Below are 12572 nucleotides of genomic sequence, written 5' to 3' on the forward strand. Positions count from 1 at the left end.
TCACCCAGGGTCCACTGGGGTCAAGTCCGGGGCAGAAACTTGAACACTGTTGGGTGTGGGTCACTGACAGTTCAGTAAGCCACAACACAATCAAAATGAAGCTGGGGAGAGTGATCGGGACAAGGGAGAGGAATTACTCAAACAGCTATGTTCCTAAAGACAGTAATGCCAGCAAAGAGGCAGTATGGCAAATGGGTCAAAACAGACTCTGAAACAAGGTTCTATCTGCTTTGTGACCATTTTGTTCCTTTTCTTTTTATTCTCTAGAATGGAGATGATAATAATACTTTCTTCACAGGGATGTTATGTAAATGGCATAACTGGTGACATATAAAGGGTTTAGAGTTGCGTCTGCTTGCAGTAAGAGTTCAACAGATAAGAAGTATTATTATTCACACAGTTACTCTCAGAAAAGGTAGGAAAAGTAGCTTTCAAATGCTCATGGCATGTTGAATGGAAAACCCAAAATGCCAGCAAGCATGGACCTGTGGACGGGAACTGGTTAAGCAAGACGAACACGTTACCTCATTATTTTTCACCTGAATTGCGGCAGTAATTCCAAGTTGGTGCCCTTGCGCCCACCATATATCTTTTTCATCTTTTCTCCCTGCTGTGGTCAGAATACTATCTTGCTGAAAACCTTCCAGTGGCTTCCCACAGCCTTGGGAAAAAATTCAAGCTACTGGCAAGAAATAAAGGCTCTTCACTTGTACGTTTGTCCAGTTTCATGTTCTATCTCGCTGCTGCATTACGACCCTTATCCCTGACCTTGTTACTGCTATATTCCTTCAAACAGGCCAAGGTTTCCTATGCTTCACTTCATTTGCATGAGATCTCCTCACTCTTTGACCCAAATCCATCTGGCTAACTTCCACTCAACTCTCAGAACTCCTTCCAAGACTCCGCATTACCTTCGCTGTCTTCTTCTCTCTCAGGAAACTTGCTGGATTCCTCCTCCTTCTACTACCAAGTTCACCCTTTTGTTTGTGGGGAGGTTTTTGATTATTGCTACAATCTCCCTGCAAGTAGTTAATCTGTTCAGATTTTCTATTCAGGCTTGGTAGGTTGTATGTTTCTAGGAATTGACCCATTTCTTCTAGTCTGTCCAATGTGTTGGTGTATCTTTTAGAATTCTTATCTGACTATGGTATATTCATTGGTTTTTCTGGTGTGTTCATCCTCTTTTGAAATCAGGGTCTATATCTTTCACTTCTTGTATCTCACAATTTCTGACAAGTGCCCAACATATAGTGAATGTTGTAATAAATGTTGGAAGAATAAATAAATGCATTTAGGATCACCAAAATTTGCTTTAAAATACCAGAAGATTTAAAAAATAGATCTTTGGCTTAAACAAGCCTCCTGTGATTTTATTTGTACAACTGCCTAACCAACAATCACTTAACAGTGCTGAATGGGGGAACAACCCATCTCATATCTAATTATTATGAGCACTGGCTTAAGGATTTTATTAGGTATTTCTGGCTTAGGGCTCTTATAGAGTCTGTGTTTATCCTACCTACCTCCTCAGAATTGCCCTTTTTGAAGCTTAATACCATATTCATTTTTCCCAGTGTGTTCTACTTACACAGAAATGTTGTAGAATGACTACAGTATTATTCACACTGGGCTCATGAGCTGATGATGTCTCATATTTATATCTCAAGGTGTTTAAATTGATCTGAAGTGGTACTTAAAAAAAAAAAGGTTATAGCTATTCAGACCATTACCAGTTCTCTTTGTTTACTGCCCAGAACTCACCTCTTTTTTAAAAAATATATATTTTATTGATTTTTTTACAGAGAGGAAGGGAGAGAGATAGAGAGTTAGAAACATCGATGAGAGAGAAACATCAATCAGCTGCCTCCTGCACACCCCCTACTGGTGATGTGCCCACAACCAAGGTACATGCCCTTGACCGGAATCGAACCTGGGACCCTCCAGTCCGCAGGCCAACACTCTAGCCACTAAGCCAAACCAGCTAGGGCCCACCTCTTCTCTTTAAATTAAAGTTCCACACTCTTATCTATGTCTTTGGTTTCCAGCATAATGTTTTGATTCCCTGAGAGTAATTTCTGACCTTCTGAGCAGGTTTAGACAATTTGTCAGAGCCCTGTGTAGTATTTAATGTATTGGCTAGAGCAGAAAGATAGGATGTTAGCATTAAAATCATAATATTGTCTTGCAGATTATTAACACCTATTTTTATACTGGAAAATTACTTCAAACTGTCTTATAATTTGTAATGTTTAGAGTTAAAAATTAGTGTTGAATTAAATCTCCTAAAACGTCAAGATAATTTCCTTTTAAAAAATAAAACAAACACTAATAAGCCCTCTTTTCACCTACTCCTTGCCTATCTGTTCCCAAGGAAACAACCTGAGCTAGTGACTCGGTTTTAACCGCAATAGTTAAAACTAATTACAAAGACAACCTTTTTTTTGTTATTGGTATTAGAGAAAAAAATTACTTCTGGAATATTTTTAAAGAATTTACAGCTCTTTTAAATCCATACAGTTATTCAAATTAACTCAAAATATTTTTACAGAAGGCCCCAAGAGTTAGCGCTTTGTGAATTTATTAATTTTTAATCCACAAGACTGTTTGCATATCTGACAGACTATCATAATATTTTAAAGCGGCATGAGTAATTTTTGAATCATAAAAATCCCACATCAAAAAAAAGGAAAAATTCATTCTTTGAAGATTTTTTTATACTCTTAAACATAGAAACATGTGATGTCATATTTCTGAGTAAAAAAATACACAAAAATATAAAAGAACTTTTAATGAGAACGTTGAGACTTAATTTGAAAAATAAACTATATAATTGCTGGAGAAATCACATGTATATCTAATTTCAGAATTTTAAGTCTGTCCAACCTCATTTCTTTTATGTAGAAGCTGAAAGCAGATGCTTCAGAACATTCTGGGAATAAGCAAAGGCCATCTTGTTTGGAGGTGATAATAGATGGTAGCAGATGAGTCCAAAATACTAAACTGTCAGTCTCATGTGAGCTAGTTAACAAGCTACCATATCTTGACTAATGGAGTATTATGCACAAAGTTTTATGTATAAACACAATATTTATTACAGAAAAAAACCCACATTAGATCTGTGGTCAAGTAAATCCTAAGATATACGTATTACTTACTGAATGTTACTTACACTTTAAAATTGTTTTTGAAGATATTTTAATGGCATGGGGAAATGTTCTCAATATGATTAAATAAATATTTAAAGTGCTTAGAAATTGAGCATAGTACATAGAATGATATACAAATTAGCTACTCTAACATCCACTTAAAAAAGAAAGTTAAAAAAAGAATATACAACATGCTAACAATTTAGTATTAGATTTACTTGTATTAATATACTAGAGTCCCAGAGCACAAAAATTTGTGCACTCGGGGGGAGGAGGGGGTCCCTTAGCCCTGCCTGTGCCCTCTCGCAGTCTGGGACCCCTCAGGGGATGACCACCTGCTGGCTTAGGCCCACTCCCCGGGGGATTGGGCCTAAGCTGGCAATCAGACATCCCTCTGGCAGCCTGGGAGCCCTTGGGGGATGTCCACTTGCCAGCAGGGAGCAGGCATAAGCTGCAGTCAGACTTCCTTAGCGCTGCTGAGGAGGCAGGAGAGGTTCCCACCACCACCTCTGTACTGGCAGCCGTCAGCCTGGCTTGTGGCTGAGCAGAGCTCTCCCTGTGGGAGCACACTGACCACCAGGGGGAAGCTCCTGCATTAAGCGTCTGCTCCCTGGTGGTCAGTGTGTATCATAGTGATCAGTCATTCCCAGTCGTTCTGCTATTAGGGTCAGTTTGCATATTACCCTTTTATTATATAGGATAGAGGCCTGGTGCATGGGTGGGGGCCAGCTGGTTTGCCCTGAAGGGTGTCCCGGATCAGGGTGGGGGTCCCGCTGGGGTGCCTGACCAGCCTGGGTGAGGGGCTGATGGGTGTTTGCAGGATGGTCACACCCCCTTCAGGGTGGGGGTCCCCACTGGGGTGCCTGGCCAGCCTGGGTGAGGGGCTGATGGCTGTTTTCAGGCTGGCCAAACCCCCTTTAGGGTGGAAGGTCCCCACTGGGGTGCCTGGCCAGTCTGGGTGAGGGGCTGAGGGCCATTTTTAGGCTGGCCAAGCCCCCCTGGCAACAGAAGCTCCCAGCCTCTCCTTTTTTTCTTTTTCTTTTTTATTCTGGGATTTATTTACCTTCTATAATTGAAACTTTGTAGCCTTGAGAGGAGCTCAGAGCCAGCCAGGGCGGGTGGGAGGGAAGCTTGGCTTCCTCCATCACCAGAGGCAACCCAAGCCTCCTGCTTGCTCCAGCTCTGTGGCTGAAAGCAGGTATCTGGGGTTTATTTACCTTCTATAATTGAAACTTTGTTGCTTTGAGTGGAGCTCAGAGCCGGCTGCGGCAGGTGGAAAGCTTGGCTTCCTCCATCATTGGGGCAACCAAGCCTCCTGCTTGCTTCAGCTCCATGGCTGCCAGCCACCATCTTGGTTGGGTAATTTGCATATAGTCACTCTGATTGGCTGGTGGGCATGGCTTAAGGTGTAGCGAAGGTATGGTCAATTTGCATGTTTGTCTTTTATTAGTGTAGATAATTGTATGTAAATCAACTTTTCCTAATATGCATATGTCTTCTGTAATCAGAACGCCTATACAGAAATTAAAATACATGTATATAATCTTCTAGTTGTATAATCACGTATTCTTAAACTGAATATTTAACATAAAGAGCTACATCTTTCCAAACTTATTCTTTCATATTTTTATATCCACACCAACAGTGATAAACTTAAGAAATCAGATTCTGTGCTAATATTGTTTAGTCTCATATTTTCTGGAGAAGGTAATTTGTATTCAGTGAACACCTAAGGCGTCAACATTGTGGAGTGGGTTACACAAGTAACTCAGTTATGTAGAGAAAATATAGGCTCATAATTTTCTCTACAACTACTCTGGTTTTCCTACAATCCTTTATCTGCTTCACAGCATAAGAAAAAGAAAGAGAGAGAGGGAGGGAAAGGAAAAAGGGGTATCAACTCTTGACTACTCTGGTTCATATACCTCGAGTCTTTTTCCTCTGTTCAGTTTGGGTCAGGTCTTGCCTGCTTACTCAGCCTCCCCTGAGCACTTGCTGGCTGGCTCTGCAGACCTCCTGCGTCTTGCCGGGTCTGCAGGCCTCAGGCCACAGGGAAACTGAAGACAGGCTTGCAGACACCCTCTGTATATCCAGATTGCAGTGCCCCAAGGCCCTACTGACTACGATGGTTTGTGCTGTCAACTGTGCTGGAGGCCCTAAGCTTACCTCTCTGTGTTGCACTAGCACCTTCCTGGGTGGTGGTATCTCATCACAGAAGGGGCGCAGGGCCAGAGAACTCTGCCATGGGTATTCCCTAGGTTTCTGTAACACACCCTTCTGCAGTCCCGGGATTCAGACCAGAGCGGGGTGAAAAGGATGTGTTTCTGACTTTCTGCCTTCTGTATCGTCTATCTGTCTTCTTCTTTTCTAGGGCTAGAGCAGAGGGACTTTCTCTTACCTCCCTTTTTTGTCTATCACAGATTGCCTGTAAATAAGATTCTGTGACCTAGTTTGCCCAGGTTCAGCATTTTAAACTGTTAGATATTTAGAAAATTATTTCCCTTTCAGCAGTCTCTGCCTTTTAACTCCACTGATTTATGGCAACATTCTGTTTTAAAAGTTATCATATATGAGCTGTACTTTGAAAGCCCGTGTGTGTGTGTGTGTGTGTGTGTGTGTGCGCGTGCATACACACACACACACACACACACACTAGAGGCCTGGTGCACGAAAATTTGTGCACTTGGGGTGGGGGGGGGGGGTGTCCCTCAGCCCAGCCTGCAACCTCTCCCAGTCTGGGACCCCTTGGGGGACATTCACCTGCCATCTTAGGCCCGCTCCCTGGGGGATCAGGCCTAAGATAGCAGTCAGACATCCCTCTGGCAGCCTGAGAGCCCTCAGGGGATGTTCGACTGATGGCTTAGGCCCGCTCCCCACAGGGGCATCCTTAGTGCTGCAAAGGAGGTGGGAGATACTCCCACCACCGCCGCTGCACTTGTAGCCATCAGACCAGCGTGTGGCTGAGCGGAGCTCCCCCTGTGGGAGTGCACTGACCACCGAGGGGTAGCTCCTGCATTGAGCATCTGCCCCCTGGTGGTCAATACATGTCATAGCGACCAGTCATTCCACCATTAGGGTTAATTTGCATATTACCCTTTTATTATATAGGATTTTTTCAAAATAGTGTTTTGTTATTTTTATCACTATTGACAGCATATTTTACTCGTCATGAACTTATATAATTAGGAGAAGGATGGAAAGGCTTTCTGAATTAATAGCTTGAATAAAATACTGGTTACCTATAAATAATCTTCTAAATTTTTTCTTTATTTATTGATTTGAGAGGAAGGGAGGGGGAGAGAGAGAAAGAAAGAAAGAACGAGAAAGAGAGAGAGAGAGATTTGCTGTTCCAGTTTTTGATGCATTCATTGGTTGATTCTTGTATGTGCTCTGACGGGGGATCAAACCCACAATCTTGGTGTATCAGGACAATGTTCCAACAAACTGAGCTACCTGGCCAGAGCCTACCTGTAAAGAATTTTAAGGATTCTGTATTCAGAGGCTGAATTATATACTTAACATGTTTCTTATTGAGTTTCTGTTAGATACTAGACCAGGGGTGGGCAAACTTTTTGACTCTAGGGCCACAATGGGTTCTTAAACTGGACCGGAGGGCCGGAACAAAAGCATGGATGGAGTGTTTGTGTGAACTAATATAAATTCAAAGTAAACATCATTACATAAAAGGGTACGGTCTTTTTTTTTTTTAGTTTTATTCATTTCAAACGGGCCGGATCCGGCCCGCGGGCCGTAGTTTGCCCACGGCTGTACTAGACACACTCTTGACACTGGGAAAAGACTGCAAACAATACAAGCAAGGCCTCTGATCTCGTAGAGCTGAAATTCTGGAGACAAGGAGACATACCTATATGTTTATCCATACATAATACACACATACACCCACACACACACACACACCAGAAAAACAAAAGTGAGAACATGCTTGTGTGATCCAGGAGACTGGATGGCTTTTACAAGGGGTGGCACTCTAAAGTTGCTCAGAGAGTGACTTTAAGCTAAAATCTGAATGACAAGAAGGAGTCTGGAATACAAAGATAAGAAAGAAAAGAAATAGCCATTCAAAAGGGCCTAAGGGGGGGAAAGACAAAACTTGGCAACTTCAAGAAACAGGAGAAAAACATCTTCAGTGTGGCCTGAGGGTAAATGGCAAGGAGAAAAGTAGAATGAAATTGGCAAGGTCAACAGGGGTGATTATGTACAGCCTTGTAAACAAGGAGAAAGGGTTTGGGTTTTACACTCGTGCAAAGGGAAGCCATTGGGCAATTTTAATGGGGGAGGGGGATAATTTTATCTTTGGAGAAAGACTGAAGAAGACAAAAGTGGAAGCAAAGGTTATTATAGAAATCTGGGTGGTCGCCAACGTGGCTTGGGATGGTGAGACCTTAGGATAAAGAAAGTAGATTTTGCCCTGGCCAGTGTGGCTCGGTTGGTTGGGCATTGTCCCATGGGAGGTTGCTGATTTGATTCCAGGACAAGGGCACATGCTTGGGTTGTGGGCTCAATCCTCGGTGAGGGGCATGCAGGAGGTAGCTCAGCGATACGCTCTCACATTGATCTCACTCACCTTCTCCCCTCTTCTCTCTCTAAAATCAGTCAATTATTTTTTTAATGGATTTTTGTGCATGTTTTGGAGGTAAAGTGAACAGGACTTAATGATGGGTGAGGGAGAGAGAAACCAAGAATAATTTCTTTGCTTTTGGCATTTTCTGGGAAGATATATAGAGTTAGAGTGAGCATATGTGCATTCCAGTTCTGCATAACTATGGTCCTGGATTCTGTCATCAATTCAGTTTCATCTCCTGCTACTAAAAGGCGCACGTGTAAGACGCAATTCTGTCCCTACTAGAGAGAAAAAAGAAGAGGGCAAATAGCACAAATGTGAGGAGTGAGCACCTCTGCCAGCCAGTGAATAGGTAAACGGAAAGTGTTTATCTGGTGTGGGGACATGGCCATGGGAAAGAGAAATAGGTAGTATTCCTTGAAGGCAGTTGGGGGCAAAGTTTCAATTGGGTTCACCTGGCATTTGAAGAAATAATCAATTTTGTTTATGTTCACATTTTCCCTTTTTTATTTCTCAGGCTTCTTCTTCATCTCCTATTTTTACATTTTTTTACTTTTTATACTTGTTAATTTTTGCTCTTTATCATCATTATCACATCATAATCATCATTATTAAGCCAGTACACCTTTATGGTTGGAGTTACTTCTCAAAACCTCCCTGGGGGAGATATGATTAGCCCCTTGAAAGCATCCTTAGGCTTGGAGAAATGAAGCAGCCTCTCCAAAGTTACAGGGTAGAAAGTGGGGGAGCCAAGTATGAAAACAGGCTTGCCTGCCTCTGTAGTCTATAGTCTGTGTCCTCAACCTATTCTCAAGTGCTCTTGGCTCCTTTCTCCTTCCTTCACACTCACTGCCTTCCTCCTCCTCCTCCTCCTCTTCTTCCTCTTCTTATTATGCTTATTATTCCTCTTCTCTCCTCCACTTCCTTCTCTTTCTCCTTCCTCTTGTCATTCCATGGCATTCTCCTGGCCTATTTACCTCCCTTCCTTCTGTCTCTTCTCCTTCCTTCTACTTTAGTCAGACTGCCTTGCTTGGTCCCTTGCCCCTCTCTTGCTATTACTAATCTGAAATTTGATACGGTTACAAATAGAAAATAACACATCATGAACTATTAGAGCTGAAAAAACTCCAGTGGGAGACTCAAAAGTTAAAAGCAGGTCCATGCAGCTTCTACTCCACAAAACCCTAACATGTAAATACAAACCAAGGCAGGAACCATCCTTGTTCATTGTCGCCCACGTGGATCCTGCCTCAGCTCTCACACCCAGAGCTGTGCCATTCGTAGAGACCACTAGCTCTGCCTGACCTCTAGTCAGCCGGCCTGCACTTCTGGAAACTTTGTCACACACCCAACCAGAGTTGTAAGTGCTGAAAAAATCATGTTCACTTCCCTACATTGCCCATGTATAACTCAAAATGAAACACTGAGTCAAAAAGAATAATCCATGTTCAACAAATTATGATTATCCTATTATACTTCTATGCTTCCATATGCACAGCTCAACTTCATTCTTTAAAAAAAAAATGTTTGTACCTCTGGTTTGCTATTGCTGCAAGCACAGGTTTAATCTGGCTATTGGGTAATTCAGCCGCATCATCAAGACAACTGGAGAATGGCTAAGGGCAAGTTAGGAAACGAGCACCAGGGATGCTATAGATAAGTAATAAACATATATCACACACTCTGAGCTAGACAAGGGATAAGCCATTTACATTTAGCTCTTATGACAAAAATTTGAACTAGTTACTAATATTATTCCTATTCCACTAATGAGTCTCAGGGACAGTAAAGATGGTTCCAGGAGTTGGATCCGGTTCTGTTCTCTCCACAGCTTGAGGGAGCTTTTAAGGCACATCCCCTCTTACAAACATGTTATAAATGCTACTTGTTTACAACAGTTTTATACATTAAAACATTTAGGTAACCAGGGTATTATTGTCTTAACCTGTTTCTCTTTTTCTTAACAAACTTTCAGAAAGTCATTATGCCAGAACTGCATATTTAGTCAGCACTTTTGATAAACACTAGTAATAAATAAAGTTGCTAGGAAAGTAGCTACTCTAGATCTCCTTATACTCTTGGTTTTCCATGGCTTTTAGTCTTCAAGTAACATGGCACAGTTTAAGAAAGTAAACACAGAGTGATTTAGCTTTCAGGTGGCCTTAGGCTTTAAATGTATGGTTTAGGATTTGCAACCCACAAGCCATTGTATATAAGAAAAATTTCCAGTAATTTGCTAAGCTGCCAAGCAGGAATCCTTCAAGGACAGTGCAATATATGATCCCTGGATTTAGATTTCCATGTGAATTTGTTGCAACCATTGCCCAGGTAGACCAGAAAGTCAGTGGCTGGTGACAAGAGTTCCTGCTATATGCCCAAACAGCATTCCTGCCAGATACAGAAATCCAACCAGAAGGAAAAGGATTTAAACTGCAATGAATGGAGGGTGGGAGGGAAATTTGGAGAGAAGAAAGACTAGAAATATTATCTTTCTTTATTCATTTAGGGGAAAGTAAGACCCGTAGGAAAGACTGCCGAGGGCATTCTGGGGCCTATTTTATGTCCTCATACTAAAATTAAAGCTCTTCAAACAGTAACTAGGCAAGCTCTTCCTTTTCTCGGCTAGACCACCCAAGCTCCAGAGAATACACCTGTTACCACGGAAGCAGTTCTCTGGGAATGCCTTATCGTATCTTATTTAAAGCAATGAGCAGTGCAATCAATATTTATTTATTAGTCCTTTCTCATAGTTTGAAGAACTGATATGTGTCTTTGTCTCCCTGAAATGGGAAGACATTCTGAGTATGCAGTGAGGATTTCTTTTCTTTTTTTAATTTTAAAATTGATTTGAGAGAGGAAGGGAGAGGTAGAGAGAGAGGGAAGGAGAAACATTGGTGTGAGAGAGAAACATCAAACATCGGTTGCCTGCCGTATGCACACCAGGGACTGAACCCGCAACCTGGGCATGTGCCTTGACCAGGAATCGAACTGGTGACCTTTCAGTGCACAGGACAATGCTCAACCGACTGAGCACACCAGCCAGGGCACAGTGAGGATTTCTAATCACAGATGGTGACTGGGAAACATACAACCCTTGTCTGAAGGAACTATAAGGACACCCAGACACTGAGAAATCTTAGGTCTTACTCTATTGTTTTACTCATGAATAATGGTAATATACTTTAAGAGATGATGCACCACGGACATTTCTTAACATAATATGAACAAATTATTCATGGTCACACTTTAAAAATTCTGTTGTATTTTAGATTTAATGCTAAATTGTGATATTTGTGTAATATCCTTAAATAAGCAGTTCATCTAATTCAATTCCCTTGAAATTTTAATTCCATGTTTACTATTCAAATGAGTGATCTAACACTTGAATCATATGCTCAATATTCATATTATTGATTTAAAGATATGGTTTCTTAAACATTCACAGTATTCAGTAAAGACAAGTAAAAACAAACCCAGTGGAAAGAACGTGCTAGAAAAGAAATGAAAAATGGTTTAAAATACATGTGCATAGAGAATAGTCTTTCTGTACAAGACTTAATTGGTTTGTGTAGAAAAAGACCAAAAGGCCCTCTCTTTTAACTTAAAAAAAAAAAGTCTTCAATCAGGTAATCATTTTCTAGTCTCCACACATTTTTTGTGATTTGCGTTATGACTTTGCATATCACATTCTATTTATAGAAAGACACACTAGGGACCTTGACCCAGGACTTGCAGACTTTTGCTCATGCGCAATAACACACAGTCGGTGCCTCCCTGCCCCTGGGTAATCTCAGAACATGGCGGGTATGCAACACAGCCCACAGGAGAATCAACCATCTCAAACATGCACTTGGAACATTTGGGGGGAAGCTAAGTTACACTGAACAGACTATGGCAGCTTTTATACTCATGTGATGAAGTATGTGTTCCTTGTGGAGGGATGGTGCCGAAAACAAAGCCACTTTGAGACCTCGCAAAGCTTTTCAAACTGGCTTGGGGGCTTTGGCAGTCAGAGCTAACCGTTTGAAAGAGAAATCTCAGCAACCATAGATTTCTTTAATCATGGAATTAAAACTAGCAGAAATATCAAAGCTCCAAATAACATAGTTTCAGCTCAAAAATTACAGACTTTACGGTGTCTATGTTATCATTCTTTGAAGGTGGAGGACCACTTTGATTTACCTAGAAGAGACACCTTTGAAAAGTCATGATTCTTTAAAAAAATGCCAATAACATGAAACCAAAGCACAATAGTCAACCAATATCTATCAAATGCTTTCTTTCTGTGGCTGTAAGCTAGAAACACCACACAGAAGAGGGAGGATTCATTTACTGTTCCATTTTCCATTTCCTAGAATTTCCAGTTACAATTGGGATTTGAGTTCAAGCATGAAACATCACTTTTTTTTTCCAGGTGAATTTTCCATTTTATAAAACACATTTAACACCTTTCACGTGTGGTTATAATTTGCCTTGTCCATTTTATCTTTTCACACCCATATTTATTCATTGTTATTCATTTTTTTATTACTCACACATTTTTTCACTGCTCATTCCACAAATTTCCCAGTGTCTAACCTCACGTCCTCACATATAGCAGGGCTTCACACATTTGTCAGCTGACTAATTGACTTCTGATACCACCCTACAAATCACCCAGAATGCCTAGGAAAGATATATCATTGTCGCTATTATCCAAGGAGAATTGCCAGGAGACAGGTAGCATCTTCCTGCTGGAGAGGAGTTTTCCATGTCTCTCCATGGATGTGTTCATCTTGCCTCCATTTTATAGACGGGAGCCTCAAGCTCATCACCAAATGGTTGAACCTGGAAATCCTCATGCC

Source organism: Myotis nattereri (assembly GCF_964212035.1).
Source record: "Myotis nattereri genome assembly, chromosome: 18".
NCBI classification, from domain to species: Eukaryota; Metazoa; Chordata; class Mammalia; order Chiroptera; family Vespertilionidae; genus Myotis; species Myotis nattereri.